Source organism: Canis aureus, chromosome 10 (genome assembly GCF_053574225.1).
Source record: "Canis aureus isolate CA01 chromosome 10, VMU_Caureus_v.1.0, whole genome shotgun sequence".
NCBI lineage: Eukaryota > Metazoa > Chordata > Mammalia > Carnivora > Canidae > Canis > Canis aureus.
The window spans coordinates 39,954,600-39,971,440 of record NC_135620.1 but is presented as its reverse complement, the minus strand read 5'-3'; the positions used below and the strand labels follow the sequence as shown (position 1 = coordinate 39,971,440).

At 39.9% G+C, this 16,841-nt stretch overlaps 1 protein-coding gene across 4 annotated transcripts in view; it reads right to left on the bottom strand.

Annotated features, from left to right (window-relative positions):
- ADAMTSL1 (ADAMTS like 1) overlaps window positions 1-16,841 on the bottom strand; it is an 873,417-nt gene that overhangs the window by 364,236 nt on the left and 492,340 nt on the right. The gene's annotated exons all lie outside the window — the stretch shown is intronic.

Below are 16,841 nucleotides of genomic sequence, written 5' to 3'. Positions count from 1 at the left end.
GGCCCTCTCTCAGACCTTGCTGGGGGATATGCTCCCCTGGCTTCGTTGGCAGTGACTCCTGGCCTGTTCCTCCCCTGCCTTTTCTTACTCATCCTGACTAGTTAATGCTGGAATCCCCACGGTTCTCTCCTCTCTCCTCTCCTGTTGATCTTACCAGCTTCCCTTCTCTTGAACCTTCTTCTCTTTGCACACAGTACAAAAAACCCCTCTACCCTAATCTCCAGGATTGCATTCCCATTTAACCTGGATGCATTATTAGCACCTTAAAGCCAATATGTCCCAAACCAAACTCAGTATCTCAGTCCTCTATCTTTCCTCTTAAACACACTTAAATATATAAACCTTTCTATACAACATTTCCCCTCCCTCCAAGCTCTCCGTGCTCTGCCTTGGCCCACACCACCCATGCACACACACACATACCCAGACAATTGCCTGTAGTATATATTTTACTTTGGCAATGTACCTCCTTTCTGATCCCTCTTTCCCATTCCATCAACAGGTACCCTAAATCGGACGTGTCTTACCATCATCTATATGGTACATAGCTGGTGTCTCAGTCAGCTTCCCACTCAGTTCCTCTGTAGCATTGCTCTCAGTGACCCAAAACAGCTAATAGATAAGGTTGGACTGGGAGTCTAGGATGGGGCTTTGAGATCCAGGAGAGGGAATGGTCCTTGAGTAGGCTGACAGCTAAGCCAACGAAGGTTTTCAAGCAGGGCACACTATTATTGGAGTTTTACAGTTTCAAAGTCCTTACACGTATTCATTTGATCTTCATAATAGTCCTATGAGGCACAGAAGATTTGTGGGCATGTTAGGAAAAAACAACTACTAGGGTTGGTGGATGAAAAGTTGCTGTAAAAAGGATTAAAAAGAAATCCACCTAACATCTACTTCCCCAACAGTTAAGAGGCATTTAGAAACTTCATGTCTCATTAAGCAGGATAAGGATGGATAAGTCATCCAGACAGGCGATAAATGTGGCTGTCAGGAGAGCAGTGGAAACAAGATCAAATGCTTACTCTAACATAAAGGGCATCCAGAAAAAGGAAAATAAAGAAAATCAAAAATTAGGTGACTAGTATATGCTGAAGATGAACTGGTATCTGTTTTGTTTCTTCAAATCAGACTCAGGAAGGTTCTAATTTCTAACTTGTATAAAATGTTTATGGTTCCTATTTTTGAATAGTGTATACATTGAAATGGCTGGTAGATGATCCTTCAGATTACACTACATCCTATTACCCAGGAGAGTTCTGGGTCCCTCTATGCATTCTATGTAATGTAACTGGATAATCATCTTCACATTATGCATCACAATTCCCTCTCCCTCTTGCTCTCTCATGCACACATATTTACAACTTATGGAGGGCATTCACATCAATTATATGAATTCTTTGAACTGGTATAGCATCCCTATTTTAGGGAAAAGGGGCTCCTAAGTTTTGTTTTGGGTAAGGAGGTATCCATAAAGCATCTTTTTCTTTAAAAAAAAAAAAAGATCTTATTTATTTGAGAGAGAGAGAACACAAGTGGGGGGAGGGGCAAAGGGAGAAGCAGACTCCCCCCTGAGCAGGGAGCCCACCATGGGCCTTGATCCCAGGACCTCAGGATCATGACCTGAGCCGAAGGCAGACACTAACCAACTGAGCCACGAAGGCGCCCCAATGCATCTTCAAAGATCAGAGACAAATCCCCTAACAGGTGCAAGGTGTTTAGAGTCTTTAAAATATTCAATTAGATCAGTGGTTATCAAATCTGGTACATTTTAAATTTCCTGGGAACTCAAAAAAACTGCCAATGTCTCTGCCCTTCCTAGACCAATTGAATCTGAATCTCTTTGGGGAGAGAGGCTGGTGGGCCACCCAGCCATTTTTAGGTTCCAAGTTTCCATCGTGACTTTGATGCAGAGGAGGGTTAGAATCCTGAATTAGACAAGTATTTATAGTGAATTCACAGGATGACTTTCTGGAATCAACCTTCATCTTTTTTTCTGTATCAGATTCCCTGGCTTCAGACCACTCATCCTCATCTTTCAACTAAGAGGGACCTTAATTTTTTTCTCAGCCTCTTTCTTTGAGATTGCGAGGGAGATTAGTTACCAGGCAAAGCTATCGGTTGCTTTGGATCCAGGAAAAGAAGAGAATAGTTTCTGGGAGTGAGAGAAAAATTTCAGCCTGTAGGAAGAAAGGAGCCATCACTGCTGATGTTTACTGGGTACTTGCTCTATGTTTGAGGTATTGTGCTAAGTATGTTGCATGAACTTTTTTATTAAACGTCATCATAATCCTTTGAGGTAGGTGCTACTGTTGATCACTGTTTTGAGAAGAAAACTAGTATATAAAGTATACTAAATATATAAATATATACTAAATATATAAAGTATATAAGTATAGAAAAAAACAAAACAGAAAGGTCATGATGGTGGAACCAGGATTGATACCAGTTGTCTCAAACTGGTGTATATCAGAATCACCTGGAGAGCTAATAAAGTACACACGGGCACCCAGACTCACTGGAGGTGGAGGAGTCTGGGCCTTTGTAACTCTAACAAGAGCTCAGCTGCTTCTGGTACTGACCAAACATCAGGAACTGCTACTGCCTTACAGCAGATTGCTTACAGATAAGATCGCTGAGGTCTACCTACACTAGGAAGAAATGAAGACCTAGCCAGGAGATGGTTGTCCTGGTTATGGAATAGAACAGAAGTGAGCTAGCTCAATATGTAAACTCTCAAGTTCTCAGATTGGCAAGCAAAGACAGGAATTATCTGTTTTTGGTGAATGGATGGTGAATGGGAGGAAGGAGGGGAGGGAGGGATCCCTAATCCTATTTCTGCATCTGAGTTCCCAACCTTGCTTTGCTCCCATCAGCTAAGTAGTGGAAAGACCTGAGATGGTATTCCATGGGCTACAATATGATATCGATTGAAGTCACGTGATTGTTTTATGTGCCATTTAGAATAAAACAAGCATTCATGAAACTGTCAACCGCTATCAATTATGAGACGCAACTAAGTTCCTAAAATCAGAAAAGAATTGTGTATCTTAGGATCGATGAAATATGGTACAAGCAATGAACTCTAGTGAACTTGGTTCTGAAACTGAAAATCACTCAGCATGTTGGGGGAGGCTCCTGCTGACAGGGACCAAAAAACAGAGTTCCAACAACATGGAAAATAGTCTGAACTGCAGATTTTATTTATTTACTTATTTTTAAAGTTTGTATTTATTTATTCATGAGAGACACACAGAGGGAGGCAGAGACACAGACTGAGGGAGAAGCAGGCTCCCTGCGGGGAGCCTGATGCAGGGCTTGATCCTAGGACCCCAGTATCGCGATCTGAGCCAAAGGCAGATGCTCAACCACTGAGCCAGCCAGGTGCCTGTGAACTGCAGATTTTAATAGAATTTGTTTGCTACAAGAATGAACATACATACACCAAAAGCAGAGGACTTCAAACCACTCTTTTGGCTTTTATACTCAGATTTCTTATCTGTGACATGAGTTGTGGTAAGGCTTATCTATGTCAACAAATAGCACAGAGCTTGGCACCTAGGAGAAGACTAAAAATCCCCCTTTTCCCCCTTTGCTAAGTCTGAAGAGATTTTTAGCTTGTTTGCAGTCGGTTTTGGGAGGAGGAAGGAAACTAAAAGTGGTAGATGTCCAAAGTTAGAATGAAAGTCAGAAGGGCTGTATGGTCTAAAACAAATACCTGTTTGATGCTATTCCAAAGCAAATCTACTTTATGAGGTGAGGCCAAGCTATAATCAATTTTGTACTAATACTGAGTAAAGAGCTGTGCACACACAGGAGACTCTTCATAATTAGGAAAAGAAGGAATTATAGTCTCACAGGATTCTAGTGCCTGATTAAAAATCCAACGCCTTAGCAATTGGATTCATAAAGAAAAAAGTATCAAAAATGTACATGACATTTAACTTACACTTTCTTTAATAGAACCTATGGGTTATTTTTTCTCAGTCACAATATGTTTTTGGTGTAAAATGATGAGTTTATGAATTTTAGATATGGCTTATGTTCTGAAGACCACAGTTCATACTTAATCAGGGCAGGTGACTTAAATGTAGATCCCTGGGAACCCTGGATGGCTCAGTGGTTGAGTGTCTGTCTGACTTTGCCTCAGGTTGTGATCCCGAGGTCTTGGTATCGAGTCCCACATCGGGCTCCCCGCAGAGAGCCTGCTCCCTCTGCCTCTCTTTGTGTATCTCATGAATAAATAAAATCTTTAAAAAAATGTACATCCTTAATGCTGCACCTTTTACTGGAGTTTCACCTGCTTCCCAAGAGAAGTCCACACGTGGGGCCCACATTCAATAATGTGGAGAGCTGCAAGAATTAGGGTGAAGGGATTTGCTGGCCTCCCACAGAGATTTATCATGGTGACATGAATCTGCAGTGTTGAATAGGGCACTGTTTGGTGAGAAAACAGGTAAATACCCACCCACAGGGAAATATTGCTGTCTCTTACTACAAATAATCACCTAAGGTACAAAAGTGATGCCACGTTATTGGCTTTGCACTATGTCAGGGCCACAAAGATTTCAAAAAGCCAGGGGTAACCCCTTTGAAACAGGTTCTACTTATTTGGAAAGGTACACCGAGAGCACAGAAAGAGTTGTCAGCACATTGTAGCAATCTCTGCAGAGAGGCTGAGCCTAAATCTCAGTCTTTCCTGAGAGAGTGAGGGCAAGTTAACATTTGGGATACTGCTGCATTTGGTGCCTTGGAAGGTCTTCCAGAATCAGGGAGGCCTTGAATGAAATGGTTCACTCTTTCTCGCATTCCTTCAGCACACACTTACGGTGTGTGTGTGGCACACTTACCTATTCGGTGCCAGACTAAGATCTGTCTGCTGAGCCCTGAGGCCTGAAGAGTCGAGGCACAGCTGAAGCTTTAAGGACCTCTGAGACCTCAAGATGTAAAGCGAAGGGAGACCACAGGTTTTCCTGCCAATACCCAGGCAGCCATACACACCTAGGTGCCTCCACCAACCCTCCCCCGCCCCGACTTTCCTACGGCTGCTGTGGCCTTCACCAGCCTCTCTCCAGGAAAGAAGCAACAGTCTTCCACAGGGGCCAGGCCTCTCTACTCCATGTGTCCACCACACTGCCTTCCTAAAATACAAACTTGAGTCAACGCTCCTGGCCATGGCATTCAAGGCTCTGCATGAACTAGTTATGCTCCAGCCACTGGAATTTACTTCTCCTGTGCCTCTGCCCATGCAGGTCCCTCTGTCTCAAATGCTCCCTTCCCCTGTCTGCCTGGTGAATTTCCACTGATCCCATAAGACTCACTTTAGATTCCCCTTCTTTTTTTTTAAGTTTTTAAAATTAATTAATTAATTAATTAATTAATGCATTCATTCAGAGAGACTGGGGGGTGCGAGGGGGGAGGGAGAGTGAGAGACAGAATCCCAAGCAGACTCCCCACTGAGAGCAGATCCGACCTATGGCTGGATCCCATGACCCTGAGATCATGACCCGAGCCAAAATCAAGAGTCAGATGCTTGACATGTGTAAAGTGCTTCTCACACTGAAGCAAGTACTCTCTTCATTTATGAAACTCAGGTGACAGAGGTTTATTTTATTGATGGCCTTAACAAAATTAAAAAAAAAATAGAAATGTTGTATTAGTTTCCCATACTTCCTATCTACCTGCAAACACATCATTATTTACTTTAGAAATTTTAATGGTCTGCAAAATTCAAAAGTCTGAGAACCACTGTTTTCATTTATCTAGAGCTGAAAAATGGACACAAACCACTGGATGGGTTTCTTAAAATCGAGATCCTGGAGTCCATAGGCAAAACAGTCCCACTGATATGAGTCCCAGCTCCACCAAACTGAAGTTGGCCAAGTAGAACTATCAATGGTAAGAATGCTGCCTTAGATTCATGGTGGGGCTAGTAACAGGAACAGGACAGAAGTATTGGAAAATCAGAACCTCTCCCAGCAGAGAGCTGAGAACTTGCTGATTGGTCACCAGCATGATGCCCAAGGATTTATAAAAGTCCTGCATAACATGGTTTCTGCAGAGCAAGCTAAACCTTTAGAGGAAAAATCTGTCATTAGTGCTCTATATGCTAGTGATTGGCTTTTTATTTACTTGAATGAAGGCCTACTTTAAGCGGAGTTCTAACATGGAGAAGACAATTGATATTTATGTATCAATAAACACAGAGACTAAGTAATATGTGCACTAAGCTTATTTCAGTATGACCAAAAAAAGAGGATTCCAGAAAATAAAAAAAGCATAACTCAAAGAAATGACCTTAAATATAAATCTTTAGAGTTTTAGAGTTTTTCTACACATTCTTTCTGAAATCACAATAAATAATGAATTAATGTGTCTATTTCTTTAGGCAGAGACCCCCTTACATCAGCAATAGTTAAATACACAGTTTAAAGAAAATAATATCATGACAGCAACATAAAACCAATGGAAAGTGCTGGCCAATTCATTCCTGTTCTCCCCGCTCCCCATCTCAATCCTTTCTGACATATTAGGTGGAAAGACCTATCTTTAGAACCATGTTCATTTTGCTCAACACAGTATATATCACCAGGACTTAGCACAGTGCCTGACATACAGCAGGTTCTCAATGAATATGCTAATTTGCACTGAAGGAAGGGAAGGGACCAACTTTTTTTGGTGATTTACCATGTGCAAGGTCCCATGTGAAGTTATTTTCACACAGCACCAAATTTTTCACATTTTTTGTTGATACGGAAAGCAAGAGAAATAAAACCCATTGATATGATACAAGTCTAGGGTGAGCAACAAGTTTTACAGACTTCAGTCCCCCACCCCCTTTTTTAAAGATTCTACTTATTTATTCATGAGAGACACACACACACACACACAGAGAGAGAGAGAGAGAGAGAGAGAGAGAGAGAGAGAAGCAGAGACACAGGCAGAGGGAGAAGCAGGCTCCGTGCAGGGAGCCCGATGTTGGACTTGATCCCGGGTCTCTGGGATCATGCCCTGGGCTGAAGGCAGCGCTAAGCTGAGTCACTGGGGCTGCCCTAGTCCCCCCCTTTTCTTGCTAGGTTATCTCAATGTTTATAAACCAACAATGATCCTTAAGTTTTTACTCAAGATTATTTTCCGGCAGCTTCATTGATTGATTACTCAGTTTCTTCTGCATAAGACATTTCAACATTTCAACCCCTTTCTACTATGGCCAGCTTGGCTGACTCCTATCTAAAGGTGCCAGAAGCCATAATAGAAAGAGAATGAACTTTTTTTTCAAAATAGTAAAGACTCTTGGGTGACTCAGTTGGTTAAATGTCTGACTCTTGATTTTGGCTCAAGTTATGATCTCAGGGTTGTGAGATGGAGCCCTGAGTCCAGCTTCACATTGGGCCTCATGCTGAACACTGAGCAAAAAGCATGGAGCCTGCTTAATATTCTCTCTCTCTCTCCCTCTGCCCCCCAATCTCCATTCACATTCTCTTTCTAAAAACAAATCAAAAACAAAGGAGTACAGACTCAAAGGAAAGAGTTCCAGATTCCAGGATCTGGATCCCAGCTTCTAGGTTTTCCTGGCAAATATGTCTCAAATCTCTTTGCAAACATTTATATTTTACATTCAATTATCTGCAAAATCAAAGGGTGGGAATAGGTAGTTAATTCATTCATTCAAACAACAAATTCACATTGAACACTTTGTATATATCAAACTCTTTGGTAAGGGGGATATAAATATATTCCAAGAGAAAATAAAACCAAACTCTTGCCTTCACGATCCCCAGTCAATTAAGATCACATTTTATGCCATCTTAAAGATTTCTTTCAGTTCTAACATGCTACGAATTTGTGTCTTGGGGATGCAAATATCAATGAAATTCACTCTGTAACGGTAATATCAAAGCATGTTTGTTATCTCAGACTGGCTATGAGCCACAAAGTAAGAATAAAAGTGTGGAAATTATATTTGGTCTCAATGACAAACGGTTGTAACAACTATAATGAAAAAACAGACTATTAAAAACAAAAAACCAAAAAACCTTTCCTCGAAATCTCCCTTCAGCACCTGAACAGTGGGAATTCTCTTATTGTTTCCATTGTGCTTTTTCATTTCTGGATCTGTGCATGAAGTACAATATTTGCACAATACTCTGGCACACTTCATATGGTGACTGAGATGCAGCCGGGAGAGCAGGCTGAGAAACTGGACACCCTACCATACCTTATGATGGGAACCAAGTGAGGTGTATTTATTTTATTGGATACTTTGAATTTATTATAGGTTGCTCATAATTTCCTGTCTCATTTCTTTAGGGCTCTTGGAATTTATGTCAGGATGTCTTAGGTTATCAAACTCCTTCCCTCTTTTGTCCCAACATTTATGCCAACAGACTGAATTGACTTAGAGAAAGTCCCCGGACAAAAATTGAAGGGGAAAAATACCCAAAGCTTTAGTTGGAGAATGGCAGAAGCTTTGGAAAAAAATCTGAAAAAGCAATGAAGATGAAAATGGAAACTCTGTGAAAATTAATGTAGTGTAGAATTGGCGAACATACCACTTATTTCTTTAAACAAATAGAAGAAAGAACCCGCTTATGAGGTGCACCCAAATAATTCACAGGTGGTGAAACTATTAGAGTCTTGCAATTTCTTGCCTCAGAAGTGGAATAAATCTCCTATATTATAAATGGTGTATGCTCACACATGTGATTTTTCTGCTATTCCCTTTATTTCAACTGTCCACCTTTTCCATGCATAAGGCCTTTTTGGTTTTATTATAATTAATCTATTTTTAATAAGACTTATAGAGAAAAATCTGGTGAAGAAGCAAGATACAACCCACTAGAGCAATAGCACTTACAGAAATGTGATCCTAAATGAAATGTTTGTTTTTTACATGGATTTTTTTTTTTTTTTGGCCATTATAAAGTAAGCACGATGTAGTAGAAATCACATCAGATCGAAGTCTGCCAGCATGATGTCCCCATTATAGTGGGGCAGATAAAAATGCCCTAGATACTGCTCACCTCTAATTAATGGTAATTCTTACGGCTGTAAGAATTTGTTTGGAGGAAAGTTTTTCCCTAAAGAATTTATCTTAACTAAAATCCTGTTCTAGTGTGTTCGGCTACAAAAATTGATATTCTGAACTATGGAAATTGGAAACAAATTTTAATTTCTGAAATCAAATACTGTCTCATAATATCCATACAGATAATATACGTTAATAATCTGTGGGAAGCTATAATTTACAATCAGTGGAAAGCCATAATTTACATTTAATCCTATACATGGATAGAAATAAACAGATAGTGTCTATGCAGGTACAGGAGAGTTCCTTACAAGATGAGGCAATTTGTGGGGCAATTGAAAATAATAGTGCCCATCACAGAACTCTTCCCTACAGAAGACTGTTTTGAACAATTTTAAAAATAACTCTACAACAAAATGTCCAGTGAACTACCAAGCTCCTCATTGCAAAGACTGTATCCCTATCTACCATGGAACCTGGCTCTGTGTTCGGTAGACAGCTGGTGACAGATAAATGCCATGAATGAAAGTAATCACTTGAGGTTTTACAGTACTCTGGAGTTTACAGAACACTTCAACATTTAATGCCGCCTTTGTCTCTCATGACATCCTGGAGAGTTAGGTGAGATAAGCAGGAACAGTTCCTGAATGAGGAAACAGAGCTGAAGTAAATTCTGTGACTAGAGCAAGATCACAGAGATGGAACTGGTGCCACAGCCCAGATGGTAACACTGTAAAACCAATGCTCTTTCATGCCACCTGAGACACCTGCAAGAAAAAAAATCTCCAAGATAGTTGCAACTAGATACATTCAAGAAGTGTGTTTCACACACACACACACACACACACACACACAAAGAAGTGTGTTTCACTTTGGATGTTGCTTGTGTGAAACATTTGGGATTTCTGCATTTGTGAGTCTGTTCCCCTTCCTATCACTTGTTCATTCCTTTATCTACTGACATTCTATCTGTAGAGCAGCACTGGTATTATGCCTCAGCTTCTGCTTCTCCATATCTCTTTCTGTTTAATCGACCTTCCCTTTGGGTCTGCATGGTTCTATGTCCTTGGCTGGGTTGATAGGTCCTGCTCTGCTCCAGAAAATTCCAACTATTTACTACAGCCCTGCCTCCATTGGTTCTTTTTCCCATTTTTTATGTGCCACTAATTCCTAAATTCTATGTTTGAAAAATGAGCATGGCTTCATTTTCCTATTTTTCCCACAGTTTTTGTGCTGTACAACTTGTTGCATACCTTAGAGCATGCTAAATACTCGAGGTATGCAGTAGGTTGCACACCACAAAGATTAAATCATCATGAAGATGACATGGCATCTTCTCATTTCAATTTTTCTATATAATCAATGGGAAGTGGAATTAATATTGACTACAAGTGAGTACTAGCATGCATGGCATCTAAATTTGAAGCATATCTTATTTAAAAAGATTTTCAGTATGACAAACAACACCTTGTCTCAAAGGTAAACGAAGGTTTACAAAGGTTTATTTCTTGGTAGTGGGTAAATGAATGTTCAGAAATGGAATTCCGTGAAAGTGACAGTGTGGGGTTCTGCTCCATGAAATAATTCAGGGATCCAGGCCTTCCATTTGGTGGCCCTGTCATTCCCTAATGTCTTGAAGTTCTCTACTGGAGTCTCTGCATCCTGTAGGTGGGTAAAGAGAGACAGTGCTAAGTGCTTGGAGGATTACATGGCAGATGTGAGTCCTAGAAGTCCCACTTGTCACTTCTAACTCTGTTCCACCGACTAAAGTTCAGTCACATGGCATTATCCAATCACAGAGAAGGCTGGGAAGTACAGTTTATCTTTGTGTCCAGTCGTAAAGACATATGACTTAGTGAATCCATAGTGTTATCTCTGCTAAACTGAGAGTTTATAGCTACCTTCTAGTTTTATAAGACTGCCAACTCTAAGCATCATTTTCTAAGAACAAATTTCATAAAAGAAAAAATATTTGAGAACCAAATGGGTTAATGTCCTATCTTTTTTTTTTTTTTTTTAAGATTTTATCTATTTATTCATGAGAGACACAGAGAGAGAGGCAGAGGGAGAAGCAGGCTCCATGCAGGGAGCCTGACGTGGGACTTGATCCAGGGACTCCAGGACCACATCCTGGGCCAAAGGCAGGCACCTCAACCGCTGAGCCACCCAGGGATCCCCGAGAACCAAATGGGTTAAACAAAACATGAAACATGCAAAATTCATTCTATTTATCAACAGCAAAAGAATTGTCATTCACTTGTTGTCCACTATATAGATGTATATGTTTAAGAGAGAGAGAAACAAAATATTTATCTTCTCCTGAGAAATTATTATACTGTTGACTTGGTCTTACCAAAACCAGAACGAGTGGAATGCTTCACATGTGAAGTGGGTGTTCACATTTTCCCTTCCTATTTGTATTTTACCATCTTCTCACCTTTTCTTGCCAAGTCATTCTTATCCATCCTTTTCTTCATTCACTGAATGACATTCACTGAGATCTAATTTCCAGGCATTCCGACAGAGGTGGGAAGGACAAGTCACTCTTGCTGTCACCCACAATTTTGTGGAGTGAACAGAAATGTAAGCACAGTAGGAGAAGTACAATGACAGAGATAAATGAAAGGAAGCCCAAGAACTAGAAAAAAAATAACATCTTAAAATATTGCAGATTACAATTACTTATTTATGTCTCTGACAAACAATTACTAAATGCTAGCCATACACTGGGAAGATTTGGGGTGGGAGTAGTCAAGTAGAAAATATGGTATTTCTTCTAGAGAACGTTGTAGAAGTTAATGAGATAAGGTATATGTCTATGACTGAAATAGAGACCATTAGTAAATACAGGAAAATATCCAAACTGATTTATAAACACAGCCTCTAGAAATCCAACAAACATCAAACCAGAGGTCACTGGTGGCCACAGACTACTATCATCAGGACAGCTTTTTGTCATGGCCAGAAAACTCCTAACTGCTCTCTCCATGCTGGGTGCTCCAGTTAGCAAAATCCCCAGGAGGAGAAACCAAAACAGTTAAGCTTTATTCAATGTAGGTTTTAATCTTGAAGTTCGGGAATTGGGGAGATTTAGTCATTTATTTTTGAGCTCATGGAAAGAAGGGGTTGATACCAACAGCTTACCCCAGTTAGCAGGCAGGCTCCCCACACAGCTGTGCTGGCCTATTTCAATTAGGATCCTTTAGGACTTACATCACCTCTGGTATGCCAGTCCTAAGCCGCTCATGAGCCAGTACTGCCAATCAAGCCAAAATTCAACCACATGGTATGGTTTTTATGATGTAGACAGAAAATGACATGAACTTGTCTCATTCTGGTGAAAATACAAAGTTGGAAGCCAGCTCTCTAGAAGAAGAAAATTAGTAAAAACAGCAGGCCTGTAAAACTTGATTTAGACACATTTTCCTGCAATTATCTCAATGCACTTAACTAGTAGGTTATTCATGATGATTCAAGGAATGCTCTTTCTCAAGAAAAGACTAGGGCCCTCATGCTAGGAGAGGTCACTTCTGGGTCGCTCTACTCATGAGACCTCAAGAAATGAGGGAAGGGTAGAATGAAACACTTAGATGAGAGAAATGTAAATAATTAGACCTGGAAACTGAACTAGACCTATTAAAAGCAGAGCTGTCACTTGACCAGAGAAACTGGTCTATACACATGAAGGAAACACCAAGTGTGTGGAGAATCAGCAAACCCAGTAACATCCTCTGTAAGTCCTTTCCTCCCTTAAACTAATTCACAAACAGCTATGATGCCTGTATGCAAAAGGCACTCTAGGGGATCCCTGGGTGGCTCAGCGGTTTAGCGCCTGCCTTTGGCCCAGGGTGCGATCCTGGGGTGCCGGGATCGAGACCCGCGTCAGGCTCCCTATGTGGAGCCCGCTTCTCCCTCTGCCTGTGTCTCTGCCTCTCTCTCTCTATGTCTCTCATGAATGAATAAATAAATAAAATCTTTAAAAAAGGCACCCTACTAGATGCTGCAGGAAATGCAGACATTCAGAGAACACTATATTGTTCCTGAGAGAGTTTAAAATTATATTTTGATTAAGCCATAATAAAGGGGAGAACCAAGTGACCAGGTTGTGTCTCATCCAAATAATTTCTGTGCAAAACGCCAAAACATTAGTGAGGTTTTTTGTTTTGTTTTGTTTTTAATGAGTAACAGGTACAGTGATTAATCATTTTTTACTGATTAAAATTACACAAACCCTGACCTTAATTTTGTTATCATTCGAACTTTGTATAGCATTTAAGTTTGAGTAATAGACTACTCCATGATGTGCTAGGGGACTGCTTTCCACCTTATTCACACATGTAGGTAAAGCAGAATCAATATGTACTAACATTTATATAAATGCACAAATAAATAGCTCACTTATTCACTTTCTATCTTTTTTCTCAAAAGTCTTCAATATCCATGTGGTCTTTGAAGGAAAACTTCCCTGGTGTAATAGAATTCTTTTGTAGTTCACTAGTGACCACTATTGGACACACTTTCCTCAACTTATATGAAGCGATAGAACTGGTTCATATGAAAATAAGAATGGGGGCCAGAAGGTGGTCCTGAATAGACCGAAACACTAAAAACAGGAGTCAGAGGAAGCGAAACTGTAGCTGACTATGTCTAGACAAGAAACTTCACGAAAACATGAAGAAAATCATGTATAAATAAATGTCTCACTGTGTTCTGTAGGTGCAGGTGAAAAATTCTTCAGCTTGATTTAAAGACAATCTAGCCGTGAGAAAAACAAATAGATGTAGAGTGAACAGTTATAGAAAGGTACTTGTGTGTGTGTGTGTGTGTGTGTGCGCGCGCGTGTGCACACCACCCTTTTTGGAGCAGCCCACAATCTGCTGTAAATAAGGGATTTAACATTCATCCCGCAAGTTAATGGTGCTTCTCGCCATCCAAGATAGATCCACTTAGATAATAGTGGAGGACAGTGCCAGAGCGATGAAGGGAATGGACTATTGTGTTTGACTAGTTTCCATGTATAAATTAGTGCAGAGAAGAAAAAGAAATTCAACAGAAAAACACATGTACTTTATTATAATTCCGAGTGTTACTCTTGCAACTCCCATAATAGCAGGCGAAAGAGCTTAAAACCACTTAAAAGGAACAAAAAGCAAATGCAAATTTGATTAAATGCCTTTCTGACAAGAAGTGATTTGACTTCAAGTTTGGATGGACACATATGTCAATGGCCGGTCATGGTTTTTGCCACATTCCTTTTGAGCTACACAGTTGGGACAAAGGAGGGAGAGTGCAAGAGGGGAACAGGGTGGGAAGAGTGGGGAAGCTGGGTGATGTGATTTAATCTGACCCGAATATCAGGAGGAAATCTCTTGATCATTCATTAGTACTGTCCTGTGCATCCAGAGTAAAAAAGAAGTCTATGATGTATGAGCTTTGCATAAAAATATGATACAGAAGACACAGGGACCTCATTCTCTCAGAAGCAGGCTCCAAGGGGAAAGGATTTTGACAAGACTGAGGGTGAACAGTATTTGCTATTCGCACACCCTCAAGACTCAAGCTGCGATACAGATGATTCAGCGGTCGGTGATAATGAGCGCTGTTTTGAAGTAGAAACTGGACTTGCCACTAAGCAAACAGGATGTTTTCCAATAAAGTTAAAGAGATCTTCAAAAGTTACATGAATTAATTCTAAGAGTGAATAAACTCTTCTAATGTATAAGATGATTATGGGAAAAACAAGCCACCTAGTTCAATTTCTCCATCCAGACCAAAGGTTGAGCAGACACTGTCACACTTCTTGTTCTAAGTCAACTCCAGATGAAGCTCCAGGTCACTTTGTCTTAGGCCAATCATTTAATTTTTGGTTTACGAGCTGAAGGGGGCAGTTAAGGAGCAAACATAACAGGTACCCATAATATTTAACAGGCACGATGAGGCAAAAACCCAAAGGATCTCCAACAAAGACGGTGGACCAATTTACGTCATTGCTTCCATCGCTGCTAAATATTTTACAACCACAGTACAAAGCACACAAGTTATTTTCTCTTCATTATTTGACCTTTGAGTTCAAATATAAGCTTGTTTCCCTCTCTGCGAAATAGGTTTAAAAATGCCTTTTTGCAAGATGATTGTGCAGGTTCCTTGACATGCTTTTCAAACAACTGGCCTGGTGTTTGGCACATGCAGACACATGATCCGTGGAAGGTATGACCATTGCTGTTATTACTCTGCACAGGGATATCTCTTGGCGTGCACCAGTCAGTTTTTTTTTCTTGTGACTCTCAGAATCCTAATTCGTTTAAATACAGACCTAAACCAAACCTGGGTTTGATTTTATTTTATTCTCATAATACAATCATTGTGATTTAAACAAAGCATGTTTTGTATTTTAAATCTGATATAAACAAACATTTCTTTTTTTCCCCACATAAGTCTAATTATATGCTCAAGTACATATATGAACATTCAAGATATCAAAGAAGGATATAATGCAGTTACCAAATGGGTAGCAAAACAGTCTATTCCTGAATGGGACAAGTTTTTCCAAAGTATAATGAGATCATATTTCCATATGAAGATACCAAAAAAGAAATGTGTACTGGTAATTGGCTTTATGATGCAATTAAATGGGGGAAGTAACACACACTTTTTAAAAAATCACAAAGAAGGAAAGATGAGGCAAACTAATGGTGTGTATATAAGTAACACGTCCCATATGGAAAAAATGAGACACCTTTCATAAATTGCTTGCTCCCCTAGCCATAAAGCACACCTAAACATTCTGCTTTTCATATTCCTCACAACAGCTAAAATGTGGTCTATTCATGCTTAAAATTCAGTTTGCCTTTAAGTATCTTTGAAAGCCTGAAAATACACTTCTATATTTATAGCATTTGCAGTGCAGCATTATGATTTCTTGGCTACAGTGATGCAAATAAGAAGTGGGAATGTATAAAATATTTAAACATTGTCTGATTACTCTATCTGATGAATCTTTGTGGAGTTTTTCAATTTGTACCAAATGGCTTGCTTCCCTTCTTCAAAATTATAGTGCAGATCAAATTTGTCAGAGTTTAACAGAACAAAACATTCCTTTAGCATCAGCAAATCAATGCAACTTATATATTCATTACGTTTTTACCTTGCGCCCTTCTTGCCTTATTACCTTCTGAGGAAGTGCTGGCATGCCATAAATGTGACAAGGAGAGCTACAATCACATTTGTTTGGAATCGGTGTGTGCAAATTTTGGAACCGAACCTTCAGATGAGGTTTATGAAGCTGCCTGCCCAGAACACTCTGGTTTAAAAAAATGTGCATTGCTATTAATATTTTGAGTGTAGATTTTTTTTGGACAGTAAATGTTCATTTTTTGCCCGTAAAACCAAGTATGAGTCACAACGGAACATTTACTTTGAGTCAAAAATGCAGTGTGTGCTGATGTTAAAGAGCAGAGCATCTTATCACTGTGACTATGGAAAGCAGCCACACAAAAAAGTCAGCATTTTCTTCTTCTTTAAAAGCAGATCTGAGATCAAAGACCATAATCCTCAATTCATAAATACTAGCATTAACTTGTATCCATAGAGGACTTACAGTAATTATGAGCTATAATCTGGGTTGGCTGCAAACAGGCTCTCGTTCCCTCTTTTACCTGGTTCGCTAGCACATGTGCACAGAGGGGGTAGGATTCATAAAAAGGCAGTGGGAGGAAAGCCCCTTACAGCCCACCCTTCAAAAATTCCAGGAACACCACCGTGAGGGAGTTTGATCTCAGGACAACGTCTGTTACCCAAATTCCAAGCATACACA